The 4,605-nt window shown below is 40.2% G+C and overlaps 1 long non-coding RNA gene across 1 annotated transcript; it reads right to left on the bottom strand.

The window, feature by feature from the left end:
* Nucleotides 1-526: 526 nt before the first annotated feature.
* On the bottom strand, nucleotides 527-4,069 carry LOC138954832 (uncharacterized). The gene is made up of 3 exons (XR_011451973.1): nucleotides 3,637-4,069; nucleotides 2,922-3,033; nucleotides 527-2,532 (listed from the first exon to the last, which is right to left on the bottom strand). It is a non-coding gene; the product is annotated as an uncharacterized lncRNA (long non-coding RNA).
* Nucleotides 4,070-4,605: the final 536 nt, after the last annotated feature.

Genomic DNA, 4,605 nt, shown 5'->3' with positions numbered 1-4,605 from the left:
CACCTGTACCGTCTCGAACTCTCTGATGTGGCCGCGGGCGTGTACTTTGCAAGTGGTCAGTCTACAAACTGCCCCTTTTGTTCGTGATGACACTGACGCTGTTTGGAAAGCAAGACAGTGTAGTTGGTTGAATGAGACGTTGTTGCGCTTTTGCAGGTCCAGTGACGCTGCGGCCGGGTCTGTGAAGAATGACGCAAGATGTACGGGTGACGTGGAATCAATGACGTCATGACAGGATTATCGTGATGGCGCGATTGTGGGAAAGCCGTGGGGTTGTGAGAAACAATATTTTGGAGGGCCATTGTGGGATTGGCACTGATCTGATGGTTTACGCTTGAAAAAGTAAGTGAGAAAACTCAGTTGCCAATTTCAGTCCGATTCAAACGCTTACACGCACTCTTAACATAATAATAATAATAGTGGGGCTCCTATGTTGCAAAATCATTCAAATCATGCAACAAACACCAAATTAAGCAAATATGGAGAGTTTTATGTGCTTAACAAAACCTGATACAGAGCCTCCGCGAAAAATTTAAAAATCGGTAGTTTTTAAACAATTTTTTAAAATGGCCGCCAGTGTAAACGGTTGGGTATGTTAGGCATATTTCACTTCATGTGATTAACAGCAAATTTGGCGTAAATGGACATTTGCTTTTGCTTAACAAAACCTGATACAGAGCCACCGTGAAAAAATTAAGAAATCAGTAGTTTTTTTACAATTTTCAAAATGGCCGCCAATAAAAGGGTATTTAGGCATTTTTGATGCTACAAGACATTCTCTTGCAATAGAAACTAACACAAACACATTTTTAAACAAACAATACATGTATTGTTGGTGCAGAGAATGATTGGACGGTGTGGGTGGCAGGGTTGAAGAATTTGTGGATTACCTAAACTGTGCAAAAATAAATATATTGCACCAATTTTCATACCAAAACGAAAACATTCATTCCTGTGCTGTTATATTCAATGTATGCTATTGAGGGCACTCAACTTGGCTAACTGGAACACTTTTAAGATAAAAGGTGGCCTTTACATGGGTTATTTGACCGCCGCCCAAATAAGGGTACCCCCAAAATAAAACTGATAAAAATGTAATGTATCAACTCAAAAGTCGACTAAAATTCATAATCGCTGTATTTCGAAAACGTTGTTTGTTCTCATGTGTTTACACAACTAGCACATTCCGGCAAGTGTCTATACTCAAAAGAAACTTTGGCAGTACTTGAAACAACCATCTGTCATATATACATGCGAAGTCAAAAATATGTGGGATGTAAGTCAACAAACCTGTGGCAGTTTTTAAAATATTATTTCGTGAAGATTTGAAAGTGTACTCAAACGGTTGAACTACGCCTCGTGCGTAGACACACATTCCTGAAAGTTTCAACGCAACCCACTTGGTCATTGCTAAAATACATGGATTTTAGTTGACTTGGGTATCCCTCAAATTTGACACATAAACATCTCATCCGTGAGATCGACACATACATCAGTAGGTACAATGGCACAACACTAGAAATATGCAAGATGGCGAAATAAAACAACCTGTTCTGGATGGATAATCAAGTTGACTTTCTCTTCGTATACAACAGTGACCCAGTTGTGCCTCAGGAATTGTCGTCGGCTTTTTAAAAGGTACCCGAAGTTTTTGTCACATCTCTTTGTCACGTCAAGGGTATCCTTATTTTGACGGCGTAAATGATGATGTTAAAAAAAATGTGCCAGATAGCGAAGATGCGAGCCTTTAATGGCATAGACAGTTTGAATAAAATGACACAGGAATAAAAGTTTGAGTTGGGGTATGAAAATGGGTGCAATAATATTTTTGCACAGTTTAGATGCTGACAGTTTTCACAGGCATGCAAGCACATTTGCAGAGAGCTGTGCTCTGCAGCCCTTCTTAGCAGCATTTGCAGCGTTTTGTTGTACAGCTCTTCTTGCAGGCACACCTCATGAGTTCTCGGCACACGCTGGATACCTCTTGAAAGCTCGTCCAGAATGACTCCCACTTTCCAGCCTTGAACTGCCAGCCCACAGAGTTTGGAAGTCTAATAGGTAGATGGCTCTTCTCAATCTCATGTCCTGCAGCAGCACCTCACTTGTAAGGGGATTATGGTCAATTTGGCAGCTCTTTTTACTGAAGAGGTACCGTCTAGCACTGTTTACACCCAGTACGTTGCTGGTTTTGTCCTACAAATGTACACCAAAAAAAAGCTCTTGTGCTGCCCTGTCAGTGGTACTCAGCTTACAAAGAGGAGCAGACAACCTGAAGAAAGTTTGAGTGACGTCTTCAAATGCTTGCCATACTTCCCAAGCCTTCTGATTCCCCAATACCATTGAAGAACGACATAGTGTCACAGCCTGTAAGGCTATGCAAAATGGGCAGACAGGGTGACTTCTCTTGGCCAATGGCTTTGGCAATGTGGCGATACACTTCACGAGCAGAAAAAAACGCAACACAGCTGGAATGAGAAGCAGACTGTCTGGCCTCCTCTACATCCATGGTGCAGGAAATCAGCCTGGGGTACCCTTCACACAAAAGATGAAAAGTGACATTTTTATTTGAATGTATTTGAATAATGTTTACTATCTCAGAGAGTCGGTCAAAGCCGGGTTAGCATGTCTTCACACAACAGACCAAAATGAAAGAAAATTGTATTTCATGAATTCGTATAATTCTTACTGTTTCAGGTTAAAAAACAAACAAACACAGTTTCCAGTGACCCAACTGATTCTGGAATCTTTCTGACCGCTACATTTATTCGCTTCAAACAGTCGCTAACAGAATGTTGACCATAGTGAGGGTTCGTACGTTAAACCCATCAAATTCACAGAGGTCGCTTACAAATGATGTGCAAACATGTTCCAATTAATACAAATAAAAATATCTTACTGTTAAGATGTATTAGGTAACAAACCTTGATACAGTAGTACTACTACTAGTGAAATCGGCTCCCTTCTGTGGCACCGGAATAAATGCAGAACGCTTGTTCCCAGGAACCGGCATGTGGTGTAACTCTTGTATATATCCTGTAAAAATAAAATTCACACCAATGCACGGTCAACTTAAAATAAGCAAAAGGATGAGAAACAAGCAACAAACCAAAATTGTAAAACTCAAAGAGCGGTACCTCTTCATTTTTCAAAACCACTTATCTCATTTGATTAGCATACACTGTATGCTTTTGTCTGTTACCTACCGTCTTTGAAAGTTTGATCACAACACTGTAAAGACATGGGGAGTGGAGTGTTTTTATCTCCAGCTGGTCATCCTACTATCTGGCCTACCCTCACTCAGTTTTTGACTCTACCCCTCCCCACCTTATGGAAGTCCTTAACGTAGGCAGGACTAATCATTTATCATACCATGAACAATCTCTTTCTCCTCGCCTTTTATTCAAAGTTCGTTTAATCTGTTTAAAATCACCAGCGTGGCGATCATGATTTCCTTACTTGTAATCAACAGATAGATCTAGATCTATCAGCATCACAATCCAGCTGATGAGCTATTGCAATATTAAACAAAGTCTCTGCATTTCAGCGCTTCACCCGATGAATAACAGACCCCAGGGGAGAATTAAACAGTAAAATGATGTGACATTGGTGAATGGATGCGTATTCTTGAAAACTTACCTTCAGAAACGTTGTTTTCGCTCAAATCAAAACACGCAATGTTGCGGAGGCCGCCATCTTGAATTTTCATGCTGCGGATATATAAAATTCTAAAAACGATCAAATTAAATACCAGAACACAAAAATACCCATAAGAGTATTTATGTCATGCATGTGTTATCAGCAGACAACTTCTGGTGCATGGTAAACCATTGAATTTTACATTTGCTGAGTTGGGAATATTTACTGCTGAGCGCTTTTGGTACGAATTTCGTCTGCTGTAAATGCAGCCTTTTATTCCCTATCAAAGACAAAAAAAACCGATTTCTGAAGTGGCTCTGTATCTGAAATCCCTTAAATAATTATAAGGAACAATATCACAAAGTATGATGTTTGTTGCAAGATGTGAATGATTTATGAGTGCGTCTGCAACATACGAGCCCCACTATAATGGACATTGATATAGCGCTTCTCCACAGATCGAAGCGCTTTACAAGTTCAATTTACAAGTTCAATCAAAAACACAACACGATATATACAACTAATACAATTTGTCTCGGATGAAAAGGAAAATACTCATCAAAAGCACATAAGTTATAGGCCTACATGCATGCATAAAATACAAAAAAAATCAATTTTTTTCGCAGCGCAGCACAGTGCACAGTCAAATACACGCAAACAAACACATACAACACACACACACACACACACACACACACACACACACACACACACACACACACAAACACACACACACACACACACACACTCACACACACACACACACACACACACTCACACACACACACACACATTCACACACACACACACACACACTCACACACACACACACAGACAGACACACACACACACACACACAAACACACAAACACAAACACACACTCAGCGCAAACACACAAACGCACACACACACACACACACACACACCAGGTCAGTTAAGTACTCATAGAGAATAATGTTTGGGACAGA

This window comes from Littorina saxatilis, unplaced genomic scaffold, assembly GCF_037325665.1.
Source record: "Littorina saxatilis isolate snail1 unplaced genomic scaffold, US_GU_Lsax_2.0 scaffold_2390, whole genome shotgun sequence".
Lineage (NCBI taxonomy): Eukaryota > Metazoa > Mollusca > Gastropoda > Littorinimorpha > Littorinidae > Littorina > Littorina saxatilis.
The sequence above is the reverse complement of the archived record's forward strand: the minus strand, read 5'-3'. Positions and strand labels throughout refer to the sequence as shown.